The 14,088-nt window shown below is 38.3% G+C and overlaps 1 protein-coding gene and 1 non-coding gene across 2 annotated transcripts in view; both read right to left on the bottom strand.

Annotated features, from left to right (window-relative positions):
* The window catches only part of LOC141613551 (uncharacterized), a 36,415-nt gene that overhangs the window by 12,133 nt on the left and 10,194 nt on the right, over positions 1 to 14,088 (bottom strand). The gene's annotated exons all lie outside the window — the stretch shown is intronic.
* LOC141616545 (small nucleolar RNA R71) lies at positions 7,678 to 7,784 on the bottom strand. The gene has a single exon (XR_012530886.1). It is a non-coding gene; the product is annotated as a small nucleolar RNA R71 (small nucleolar RNA).

Raw genomic sequence — 14,088 nt, 5'->3', positions numbered from 1 at the left:
TAGTAATTGGTGCGGTAGCATTTGATGGATTCATTGTAATGCACTACAAATATGGAGGAAAGGAAATATTAACATTTGTCTTTTTAAATCATACTTGCAAAATTAACAAGATATGAACATTTATATAGTGACCTCTACCCAACTATAATAAATGATTCCAAGACCCAAATTCATATCGACTTAGGCACGGTGGGGCCGATACATCCTTTATCAATATAACTCGGTGGATTAACGTTTAATCGATTCTACTTTTAGAACTCTTGGTCGATAATATTACATTAACAATTATCTATAGCCCAAAACACATCGACAAGGGCACGGTGGGGCCGATACATCCCTTATCAAATACTTTTGTTGAGTTCAATCCAAATTTCGAATAAATGTGTCCATGATCCAAACCCACATTAACTTGGGCACGGTGTGGCTGATACATCCCTCATCAACATGAATTCGGTGGATTTAACATTCATCACCCACTTCCCCTACGTAACAAGGTTTGTACCCCGGTGGGGCCGAGCGCACTCCCTCGCGAAATAGGTTTTCATGGTTTCTACTATTTGGTAAGGCTATGTCTCAATTGATAGTTTTAGCGAGAGGTCATGTCAATTCATTATCTATCACGTTTTAAGTGAACTAAAGCGGTGAACCACGATAATTTTAATTGACACGGTCGATAAACTCGATAAAAGAAGACAATGCATGTTTAGTTATGGCGATTTAGCGATGCATGTGACATAAAATAAAATGCAAGCATAAAGATAAATAAATCCTAGTATGGCCTTCCTAAAAATAGAAAAACTATTAATCTATTACATATTCGGAAACCAACTCCATTGGTCCCTTGAACTTCGGTTGTGACACGCATCTCGAGGTAACACCGTCTTTATGTATCGCCATTCTTGAAGTAATCCGTCTTTTGGAACTCCGGAATGAATGAAAATTACATAATAAATTACATAATTTCCTATTATACATTTGTAACTAAAATAAAATAAATCTATTAAATTACAAAACGGTGATACGAGATCACAATAAAAATTACAACCGAATCGTTATTCCCATACATTTCGGGAAATACCAATTAAAATCTAAGGCCATACTAAGTAAAATTACATAATTCAAAAATTACATAAATTAAAAATTATGACAATCATAAAGAAAATGCAGCATTATAATATGTATGAACATGCTCAATTTTTATGATAAATCGCCTTTAAATAGCCAATATCATATATTACTCGGTTTTTACGGATTTGCGTGATTTCAACGTTTTATAATCACAAAAATACATAAACTCATATTTATGCATAAGTTAATTACCCTAACCTCTTAGGACTCAAAATTTAGTCTTCACTAAAAATTTGACCATAATTAACCTTTATTTACAAAATTGTTCATAAATGGACCAAAAATTACAAAATAAGCTATTAAACTTCAAATAAATCCAAAAATTCCAAATAAATTCAAAATTTGAAATTTAAATTCATGAACATTCTGGAAAAATTCCATGACACTCATAATGTTCAAAATCTTTAGGTTAAAAATTTCGAAATTTTTCCCGAAAAACAATGTTGCGGTTTATCGATTTATAATAAAATAATCATAAAAACATGGAAAAATTATTTTCATTAACTTTTCAATTTTAGATCTGAAAAATATAATAAAATGCAACATTACACGTTTTTCCTAAGTCATAGATTATGTTTTATTAATTTTCCACTAATAATGTCACTATTTATGCTATTTTTCTTCAAAAATTCATAAATCATGCTAAAAGACTTCTTTATAGCCAATTATTTTACACACATCTTGTAAAATTTCATGTGACAACATATTAATTTTCTATGACCAGATTCGAAATTTAACTCATATTAACCTATTTTTCACTTAAATCCGAATTTAATAATGAAAAAATCATTTTTCGAGCATAACTAGTCCAAAAATTATGAAAATTTACAGGTTATCTCAAAATAATATATGTGACAACATATCCAAAAACCAAGTGAAAATTCAAAGTATAGCTATTTTTAGACTAAAAATGACATTTTTACTCATAAAATCACATTTAAATGCCATTATAGTAAATTATGAACAATAAAAATCCGAAAAATTAACCAAAAAATCCTAAAACACTTTAGGACCAGAAATATTAACATGCATGTAATAATTTCGTGATATATCATAATAACACAAATTTTACAAGTTTTATTTGTTATTCATATAACTCGGAAAAACTTTTAACCAATTTGCATGCAAACAACCGTGGCTCTGATACCAATTGAAGGAAATGTAGATTCATATACATACTAACATATTCAAATATGTCATAATTAATTTGTCATAAAATTAAAACGGATTTTATGCATGCAAACAATAATATAAAAGAAGAGAAATAATGTCCTTACATTGTTGATTTCGGATTCAAGGGCACAAAAGAGATCACCTTTCTCTTTTGATCTTGAGCTTTCCCTTATGGATGAACAAGATCTAAGTATAAGATCTCTCCCCAAGCTTTATACCCAAGGCTTAACACTTAATCTAATTAATATTATAAGTACTAGTATAATATTAATCTTAGTAGAAAATGGACCCAAAAATATTATGTACTCTTAATATTTTCGGTTTTATGGGAGGAAGAAGAAGAGAGGATTTTGTCTCTCTAAAACACTAAATTTTGGATGAACAAGTGAATGAATATTATACAAAACATTTTGTATATTATTAGGTAAAAATATGAGAAAACCATCATGGTTTCCTCTTCTCAAAAACCGGGTGGTAGGGGGGCTTTTGGGGTGAGCCAATGCATGAAGTTGTTGCTCTTAACAATGTTCATAGGCTTACATGGCTAGACTAGTAGATAATCATTATGTTTACTTAATAAATTAATCAACACAATGTTAATCTAATACCCCATTATTTCGGTACATATCATAATATGGTGTCCATATTATTTTTGTCAATTTCTCAATATGTAACATGTCACATGTAACATAATTTGTAATGTATTTTTAACATATTAAAAATCAACGTATTAATAAAAATATGTCACATACAAAAATCGATTTAGTAATTTCATAATTACTTGTGCCGAAATATTTTTACCAATTTATAAATCGCATTTACAAAAATTCATTCAATTCCGATTGTTTCCTTAAACAATAATTTAATCCGAGTAATGAAACAATTCGATTACTCAGACCGTATCTCATTTAATCACATTTCAATATGATACGTAAATTTTACTTCCGAAATCGTCCGTCAATTTTCAAGTAATTTAATCAACTCGTAACGTTATACGATTAATTAAATAATCAATTAAGTGTATTGCCCTTTAGGTATGACCTAGGGGGTCAACTGATCACCACCGTCACACGACAGTAATGTCAAACTCTAGTCAGCCAATCATTACCGATATATGTTGACCAGTTGACAGTAACAAAATTACTTCCCAATTGTATTCTTCAAAATGAGATTTAATAATGATATTTAAATCATGTGATCGCACTGTTGTTGAGGACACATTTCCCAACACTCTTAAGGTCACCCTGGACCGTGTCGAGACCTGTATCGACACCCTGGAAAACAAGGAAACTGGAGAACATAACACTCTGCCTTTGACTGAAACTGAGAAAAGGCTCAAACACTTGGAAGAACAACTCCTAGCCCGGGGTAACAACATCCACCTTGAGAACAATCAGAGATTCGAACCCGTTGGGGATCAACTACCTGACAACTTTACCTTGACCGATGTGCCCAAATTCAAGGGAGTGGAGGACCCACTCAATCACATTCGAGCCTTCAAGGACTACATGGCCATAAAAGGGGTCAAACAGGAACTCTTGACCTGGATTTTTCCATCATCCTTGGAACCGATCCCTCGCCAATGGTACTACTCCCTTGACCCGAAGAACCACACTACCTGGGATGAGGTTGTAGTTAAATTTGCTAAGCAATATGTCGACAATGTCGAGATTCAAGCCAACACCCGCACTCTTGAGGTCCTGACTCAAAATGATGAGGAGGGATTCACGGAATTCCTAACCCGTTGGAGGAGAGTAAGCAATCAATTGGTCAGCAAGCCAAGCGAGTCAACTTTGGTGGAGAAATTTGTCAACAATCTCCACCCGGTATATTCCAACTTACTGAGATACCAAAACATCAAGACATTCCAGGATCTACAAATCCTTGGAACCCGCATTGAAGACGACCTCCGAAAGGGTGTCCTGGCCAAAACCACCGGTAGAGTCTACCAAGGATCTACATCAATCGGATCTCACCCTTATGGTCAAACGAACAAAATTGACGAGGTCAACCTCCTCGAGCCAACCGCAAAAAGAGCTGAGCGCCCTCAAAGAGTGTTTACCAACTTAGGGTCAACTTATGCAAGCGCCCTAAGAAGGCTTATGGACCAAGGGAAATTACAACCGATCGGACCCACTCCGGATCCGTCTGATGCTAAAAAAACCCCGTTTATGGAACCCTAATGCCTACTGTCAGTACCACAAAGGGAAAGGTCATGACACGGAAACCTGTTTTAAGCTCAAACACGTCATTCAGGACATGATCGAGAAATGCGAATTACCTTTGCCTCCACCAACAAAACCAAACAACAAAACGAACCCTTTGGGAATCCATGCTATCTCCGATGACCAGCCAACTTTGGACTGCTCACATCTCATCTTACCAATTGGTGACGAGGTGAATGCCTTGGAGAAGGATGCCTCAGACGGGGTATTCGTGTTCAGCGCCGCAACCATGCTTGCTATGTTTCAACAGGTTGAGGAGGCTATAGCCAGTCTCTCCGAAAGGATTACTCGACTTGACGATGCCTACCGCCGGTTGATTTTCAACCCACCAACACCAGCACCGCGCCCGAGGGAGGGTCCTACAAACACCCAAAACTACCCTCACCAGGAGGGATTGCTCGCGCGACCATTCTGGCACGCACCCCAAAATAATCAACCTCACAATAATCACCCTTACAATAATCACCCTCACAAAAATTACCCTCACAAAAACTTCCCTCACAAAAACTGCCCACCGAGGAATACCCCTCCAAGGTACCCTCGAGATCCCGAAGTCAATGGTATCTGGAGAGATGACGCTGAGGACGTTTATGTGGTCCCGGGAAAAGAAAAATAGGCAAAAGAGATCGGTCATCTTACCCGGTCCGGACGCCCCTATCAAAACCCGAATAATTCAACAGTCATTCCAACAACGAATGACCAAGTTGTCCCAGACGTGGACACTCAACCAAAGGCTCCCGAGTATTCGATCCTCAAATAACTTTAAAAAGCAAAAGCCGAAATCTCAATTTAGCAACTGATCGCTACATCCTTCGAGCATCGGCAAGTGATGTGACCATAATTAGCGCATATTTAGCCCCCGAATTAGCCTTGTTCCCATGCTTTTTAGTGCATATTTGGGTCATTTATTGTCTTTAGTTCTTGGTTTTTCATATTCTTTGAGATTTTGATCCCTTGGTAAGAAAGGAGTAAGAATCTTGCATTTTCATGGCAAAACGAGACTAAATTGATTGAATTCAATGACCAAGCATCAAGGAGAGACAAGATTAAAAGGCCTTTGTACATATTATAGTAGATGGGCAATGTTGAGGAAAGATCCTTGCATCCCCGAGGAAATTCCCAAGGATTTTATGAAGAAAAGGGAAGAAAAGAAGAAGAAGAAACAATGCTGAGCTACAATCCGAGCGGATTGCACTGAATCCGCCTGTCCTCCACAGCACAATCCGTGCGTCTTCCTTCAAAGACGCCCGGGAAACAGCCAACAGAAGACGGCCGTCTTCTCCCAAAGACGCTTGTGCCTAGACCCAGAATCCGCCCGTCTCGAGCCTAAGACGCACGGATTCCAGTCCAGCACAATTTCGTCTTCTTCAAGCCTCCGTGAAAGATGCCCTTCCTTCGAAAAATGCCGGCGTTTCCCTGCTCAAATTTAAAAAGTGTAATTACTAGTTTAGCCCTTAGTTAACCCTAATGCATCCTCCTAATTTCCACTATAAATACCCCATTAGTCTAATTAGAAGAGCATGTTCTTCTTATCAATTCTTAGAGTAGTTAATATCAATCAAATCTCTCTTTAGTTTTGTAATCAACAATTAATCAAGTTCTAATACAAGTTTTATTTCCTTAATCTCTTTTTTGTTCATCCTTTATTTTGGGTAATTAAAAATTATTTGGGTTATTATTGGAAGATTGACAACCTCTCAATCAACCATCAAGTACTTCTTTAATTCTTGCTTTATTATTGGAATCATTAGTAGGTATAATTCTCTTAATCCCTTTTTGATTATTGTTAATTACTTTCATTTGTTCATCATGTTTCATTTTGTTGGTATGATTGACAACCTTGCTAGCATGATCAACATGATAATGAGTGAGTAGTGACCTAGCTAGGGTTAATGGGTAATTAGGGGAAACCAACATGGGGAATGATTCATGCTTAAATTAATATGCTTTCACGGTTTATTTGCTTGCTTGTTTTGATCTCGACTCATGCACATGTTATGTTTGATGAAATGCGAGCCTATGAATCCTTGCATTTTTTACCCATCACCTATCTTTTCAATGAGACTTGTAAGACATAAACCAACTCGAGTCTCATTAGACCATGCATGTTGTTGAGTAGGGAAGACTAAGTCGACTTGTAGGTGTTGTACAATCTAATCGATTCGGCTCCGGGATCCAAACTTTCCTAGGATTGTAAGATATAACCCAAATCAATCCATCACAACAATAATTGCTTGCTTATAATTTGAGAACATGTTTGTATGATCAATTCCCATGTTTCCCCTATGACCCCATGATACCCTAGTGCTTTTTATCAATTGTTTACAACCCTTTTAAATTCATCTTGCTTGTTTACTTTCATTGCTATTTAGTTTAGTGACCTTCTACATCAACCCAAATTGTGACACCCCTAAGACACCACTTGTTGCAATAGAAATCTCATCTTTGCCTTGGGGACGGTGTTAACTTGATTTAGATTTCCTTATATTGTTATTAGTTGTGTCTTTCTTTGCCTTGGGGAAGTAAAACTCCTCAAGGTTTGTTCTAATTGTTTTCGAGTTGTTTGATATTTTTCATGTCTAGAAGGTCACAAGGTGATTTGTTACCTTTTGATCGTGAAATTGAAAGAACTTTGACAATCAATAGAAGACTTGCTAGGAGAAATTTGAGAGATATTAGTGAGGTTGTAGATATTCAAACAACTATTGAGTTCATCGACCCTTTTGCAAGAGAAGGTGAGGAGAACCCAACACAAAATCAACCACAAAATCAACCCATAATGCCTAAGTTTTCATCACATTCCGTACCCACCGAGGAGAACCTACCCAATGGTACTCCCACACCACAACATCTAACCGGAAATTTCATTGCCAAATCCGCATTTATCCAATTAGTTGAAAGAAGCCAATTTGGGGGGATGCCTAGTGAAGACCCTCATTCTCATATGGAGGCTTTTTGTGACTATTGTGATGAGATTTCTCAAACCGGTGTAACTCAAGACCAAATTCGATGGGTCTTATTTCCTTTTTCTCTAATTGGCACCGCGAAACAATGGTTGAAGGGCCTTGATAAGGCTACTCTCGGAATTGATTCTTGGAAGAAGTTGGCTCTAGCTTTCTACAAAAAGTTCTATCCACCGGAAAAGACTAACATGCTAAGAGCTCAAATTACGGGTTTTAAGCAAAGGGATGAAGAATCTTTGTATGAAGCTTGGGAACGATTCAAGGGAATTTGTCGCTCATGTCCTCACCATGGACTTAGCGAGTGGTTCTTGGTACAACAATTTTGGAACGGTCTTTATGAAGATTCAAGAAATATCCTTAATATGGGATCGAATGGGATGTTCACCGAGGTTAATGACAACCAAACTTGGAGCAAAATTGAAAAGATAGCAATCCATAACTCACAATATAGTAGGCCTCGCAAGGCTACTAGGGGAGGAAAGCACGAAGTGGACGCCGTTACTCAATTAGGTGCTCAACTTAGCTCCCATATCGATATTATCAACTTGAAGTTTGAGAAAGCAATGGCTAGACTTGAAGAAGTCTCAAAATCACCAAAGCATCATGTTAATGCCATGGCGGCATCTTCATCAATCCCAAGTGGGATATGTGAGAATTGTGGAACTTTGGGACATGACCAAGGTGAATGTAGGGGAACAAATGAACAAGTGAATGCTTTCCAAGCATACAAGAGTGGTACCCCTTATTCCAACTATTACAATGAAAACACCAAATTCCATCCAAATCTCTCATACAAAAGCCAAAATGTTCAAATTCCTCAAACAATATACACCCCACCACCCATGAGAAACCAAAATCAAAGACCCTTTTACAATCAAAACCAAGGTTACCAAAATCAATCCCCATACAATCAACAAAATGACCAAGGCTTTGATGTTCAAAAAGCGGTCCTCCAAATGCAAAAGAATCAACAAGAGTTTTTCACTCAAATGCAAAAAGATAGTCAAGCAAAGGAAACCACCATCAACAACATCCTAGCTCACACCAAAATGTTGGAAACCCAATTGACTCAACTAGCATCTTCAAGCTCACAAAGACAAAAGGGGCAATTACCACCTCAAAGTAATCCCCCAAGACATGAAACGGTTAGTGCCATTCACTTGAGAAGTGGTACAAGGTATGAAGCACCGAGGAAGCAAGTTGAGGATGAAGTTGTGGAAGCTAGTGACAAGGAAGAAATTGTGCAAAACTCCAAGGATGGAGAACCATCAAAAGAAGAGATTTCAAAGAAAAACAAGGTCAAGGAGAAGGAGCCCATTGTGATTAGACTTCCTTTTCCAAGTCGTCAAGCCAAGCCCAAATTTGATGACCAACTTGGAAAGTTTATGGAAATTGTGAAGAATTTGGAAGTCTCGATTCCTTTCACGGAATTAATCAATCACGTGCCGGCCTATGCAAAATACATGAAAGACATCCTCACAAAGAAAAAGTCGATCCGGAAACTTGAGACTATCGCCTTCACTAAGGTGAGTAGTGCAATACTTCAAGGGAGTTCACCTCCAAAACTCACGGATCCGGGAAGCTTCTCAATACCGTGTACCATTGGTGACACCACGATCAACAAAGCCTTATGTGATCTAGGGGCTAGTGTGAGTGTTATGCCGTACTCGGTGAGTAAAAGGTTGGGGATGGGAGAGCTTAAATGCACCAATATCACACTCCAAATGGCCGATAGATCGACGAAGACACCATTAGGGATATGGGAAGATGTTCCCGAACGAATTGGGAAATTTTTCATCCCGGTGGACTTTGTCATTGTTGACATGGAAGAAGACTCCAACATTCCAATCATCCTAGGAAGACCTTTCTTACACACCGCGGGTGCGGTGATTGATGTAAAACATGGTGAGCTCACTCTAGAAGTGGGAGATGAGAGTATAACTTTTAATCTTGACAAGACTATGAGAGCTCCACGTTTGCATGAACCATGTTTCATGATTGATCATTATAGCCGGAAGGATGATAGGAAGAAGTCGGAACTCCAATGGAAGAAGAAAATTGAAGATGCTCCATTCAAAGAGCAAGTGAATTGTAACAAAGAGAGCTTGCAAAGGTCATCAAAGTCAGGCAAAGAAGAAGAGGATGGCCTCATTGGCCAAGACAAGAAATTGGGAGAGTTGTCTCCATCAAATCAAGAGATTTTTAATGATCAACTTAATGAAGTTTATGGTCTTTGGGAAGACGAGTTTGAAGGGATTTTTAATCTCTACATTGGTAATGCCATTGATCAAGACCGACAACAAGGGCAAAGGTCTATTGAAGACCTCTATCATAACAATGAACAAGCTTTTGATTACTTTTTCAAGGTGTTGAGCAACATCAACAACACCTTGAACATGCCCTCATGACATCTCATCAAGAATGAGAGTTTGGTGGAGTCCTCCCTAAACCACCATTTGTAAATATTTCTAACTCCCTAACTTGCATTTTAATTCTTGAATTGCATTTTTGTTATTTTTGGATTTTTATAGTTTGATCAAAATAATTGTCATGTATGAGTGAAGTGAAGGAGGGACTAATGACTTCAATTGATGTGTAGTGCTTTAGCTTAGTATGGGGATAGCAATTGCCTAGGCTATTCATGCCTTAGTAGTGCCCCCACAATGAAGAACACGAGATTTTGAAGAATGGAAGAATGACAAGGGATATGCATAGTACACGGATGGAACTGAATCCGGGTAGAAGGGGTAGAATCCGAGCGGATTCATGAGAATCCGCCCGTCTTCAGACAATCCGGGCATATTGGGTAGAAGCCGCCCGTCCTTTATGAGCTGAACTTTTGAAATTTTTGACTGTAAGCAAATCCGGGCGTCCTGATACAGAATCCGCCCGTCTTCAGAAAGTCGCCCGTCTTCACTGAAAGACGCCCGTCTTTTTGGCTGAGAAAAACAAGAAAAATCCCTGTAAAGGAATCCGCCCGTCTTCTCTGAAAGACGCCCGTCCCGCATTTTCAAATCCGCCCGTCTTTGTTCAAATCCGCCCGTCTTTAGGCGACATTTCTGAAACCCAGAACAGACAGAATCCGGGCGTCCCGAAGGAAAGCCGCCCGTCTTCCCCCTGCATTTCGAATTTTTCGGGGTCTTTATAAACCCCTCCCACATTCATTTGTTCATTCATTCACTCAAAACACTACCAAAACCCTCAAAACCCTCATCCTCTCCATCACAAAAACAAGATTCTTCAACAACATTTCACAAAATCAAATCAAAACATCCTTTTAACAACAAATCAATCACTCCTCTTTCAATAAAAATCAAAACCAAGCACAAAATCTTCAACCTTTGAGTCGATTTTTGAATTCATAAAGGCAAAGCCTTTCATCTTTGAATCGATTTGGGTACACTACAAATTGAAGATTTTTCACTCTTTTCTTGGTCTATTCATCAATGGCAAGGACTAAGGGAGCAACAAAAGCAACAAAGGCAAAGGCACCAAAGGCAAAGACACTTTCATCGAGACAAAAGAGTCTTCAAGTAAAGAAAGCATTGACTATGGTGGTAGCTAGCCCAAACTTGGAAGTGCAACAACAACAACCTCCCATGGGAGCAACAACATCTACTACTCCGGAAATTGATCAACTTTCGAACTATCCGGAGGTAATTTTCATTTCCAAATCCCATAGGGACACTTTTGCCAAGTATGCTAGAAAAGCATTTTTATCCACCAAGTTTATTTGTGAAGAAGCCTTAGATAATTTGGGTGTCCTTGAGAAAACTAGAGCCTTCTTTAAAGCCATGGGGTTGGAAAAATTGTTTGAGTCAAAAGAATTGACATACCCCTCCCTTACCTTAGAATTTCTGAGTTCTTTGAAAGTTAACAAGGTTGAGACCATGGAAAACATAGAGTTCCGCCTAGCTAATGTTAGTAGGCGCATCTCCTTTAAGGAAATGGGTGAAGCTTTGGGTCTTGATGATTCACCGAGTTATTTTAAGAATGTTGGCAAATATGACCCCACTCCTCTTTGGGAGGCGATTTCCGGAAGGAAATTTGAAAGCTTTCATGCTAGTCGTGCTCTATTAGTCCACCATCCGGGCATTAGAGTATGGCACAAGGTCATAGGAAACACCATGATTGCAAGAAAAGACACCAACCATTTCACCAAACTTGATTTTGTTCTTCTTGAGTCGGCTTTGAACATCGGAAGGGAACACACCAAGCCTTTCAACTCTCTAAGGCTTTTGGTGGATAGATGGCTAAACATTGATTGTGGGAAGCAAGGCACTACCGTTATTGTGAATGGCGGTCTAGTCACTATTCTAGCTAAATACTTTGATCCGAACTTCAACAAAGATAACAAGTATGTAGCAAAGAAGGGTGGTCATCTCATTGATATTGATACTATGATAAACAATTACAAGTGGGTCTCTCATAACCCTCTTGACACCAAGTATGGATGGCTCACAAATGAGGCTAGATCTTTTACTTTGCCTTCGAAGATTTGTCGTTTAAGTGTCCACCGGACAAATTATCTCCTTCCCCTTTCAAAAGAGGCCGAGTACATTATCCAACAACAAAAGGGTGAAATTGAAATACCCTCCTCTTTTATTGTCACACCACCCTATCCTTTCGAGTACCAAGAGTTCAAGCCCGAAGGTGTTGAAGCAAGAAATGATTATGTGACTCTTCTTATGCAAGAGATGCACAAGCAAGCCTTCGAGAACCGGAAAGATGCTTACTTAGCTCAATATCCACCCCTCCTACACTTAGCTAGGCAAGGACTACTTAACCCTTCATGTCCTTTGCCTAGTTGGGCGGATAGAGAAGTCTTCTTTCCGAGTGCATCTAGGGGTGAGCTTCCGGGTGACAATGAGGTTGTTGGTGATGAAGATGTTGATGATAACATTGATGAAGAAGCTAGTGAAGAAGGAGAAGAGGATGATGAGCAAGGTGAAGAAGAAAGTGAAGAGGGAAGTGGCGATGAGTCCACTTCTAATGAGGAAGATGATGATAGTGATGATATGATAGAAGATTAGCAAGCTTTGGAGGCTCCTACCCTCTTGAGGTTTGTTCTACTTCTCTCTTTGTTTTAATTATTTTTCTTGATCATTGTTGGAGTAGTCCTAGCACCATAGAGGACTCACACCTCGGCCCCATTGAGGTGTTCTCATTTTATTGTTCCCACCTTTCAAAATCCAAAATGACAAAATTAGTTTCATGCATCGCATAGTGTGTGCATGAACTACACCCAACCTTAGGACATTAGCAATAATGTCTAGCTCGGTTTGGGAAGTCAATGCATACACAACGGGAGGTAATTCAAATTATCCTCTCCGTCATAAACAAAAAAACCATGCATCATGTAGTGTAGATTAGTGTAGCTTGCATTTAGTGTAGAAATCATGCATCATATTTGCATAATTTCCCATCATTTTGGCCATTTAGGATAATGCCCATATTAGTGTAGGGATAGGGAATTCTAACTTAACTTCTTATTCAAAAATCCAAAAAAATTGAAAAATTTCGAAAAATCATAAAAATTTGAAAAATTGAAAAACCAAAAACAAGTTTATTTCTTTTGTAGTGTAGTCTTGTATTTATTATTGTATATATTGTGTTTGTTCTATCCTTGTTCACATTTATCGACTACGCCACATCCGAGACATGAGGATATTGAAGACCGCATGGTATGATCTTTCCAATCTCCTTTTTCCTCTTTATGTTAATGACTATGTGGCTTTATTTTGATTGATGCGGTATAACAATGTGAACTAAGGACTTGCATTTAGTTTATATGTCATATTAGTTGGTAGAATCACTTGCTTTAGAATGTATATAATAGTTGCATCATGGCATATAGTTGCATTTAGGTAAAATGTTTTGAAAAGTGCCTAATTGGGAACTTTGACAAGAGCAACTAAGCCATTACAAATACTTTTTCAACTTAAGACTTTGCCTACTAGAATGGTTGTAAAACACCCTAGATTGTGTCATACTAGTGTCTTTTGACCCATGACCCAAAGCCTAGTCAAGGGTTTGCATGTGAGTCACCTATCCAACCCCGTGATGCGATGTGGACTTGGTTAACTTGTCTAGGTGACCTTGATTGACCTTGTGGTAAGGCAACCCAAAAATACTTTCTATCAATAAGCTTGAAGTGCTAATTTCGAAAATATTGTTATGTGGAAGTAATTTATTGCTAAGGAAACCTCAATTGTTATGAAATGTTGAAATGTTGAGAAATTTTAATCGTTTTGATGGAGGCGTACCACTTCTATGTGCTTTGGAGAGGGATCCATTGAATTGGGCCCCCACACGGTTGTGAATTCAACCGCCCAGAGACAGAGTGACTATCACCCCGAAAAGCTATTGTCTAGAGGTTAACCGGTTGCCTAATAAGCGATTGGCGAAAGCAAAGGACATTAGCCCGGAAGGGACAAACCCCATCTTAAATTTTTGAAATGTGAAAGTTAAATGAGGCCAATTTTTGAATACTAGTCATATCCACCCTTGTTTACAACGATTTGAGCATTTCATTCCCAAAAAGCCTTTTTATCAAGCCACTTTGTCGAGCTTGGGACGATCCATGACCTTTACTTTTG

The sequence above is a fragment of the Silene latifolia genome, chromosome 11 (assembly GCF_048544455.1).
Source record: "Silene latifolia isolate original U9 population chromosome 11, ASM4854445v1, whole genome shotgun sequence".
NCBI classification, from domain to species: domain Eukaryota; kingdom Viridiplantae; phylum Streptophyta; class Magnoliopsida; order Caryophyllales; family Caryophyllaceae; genus Silene; species Silene latifolia.
This window is presented reverse-complemented; position numbering and strand designations above follow the sequence as displayed.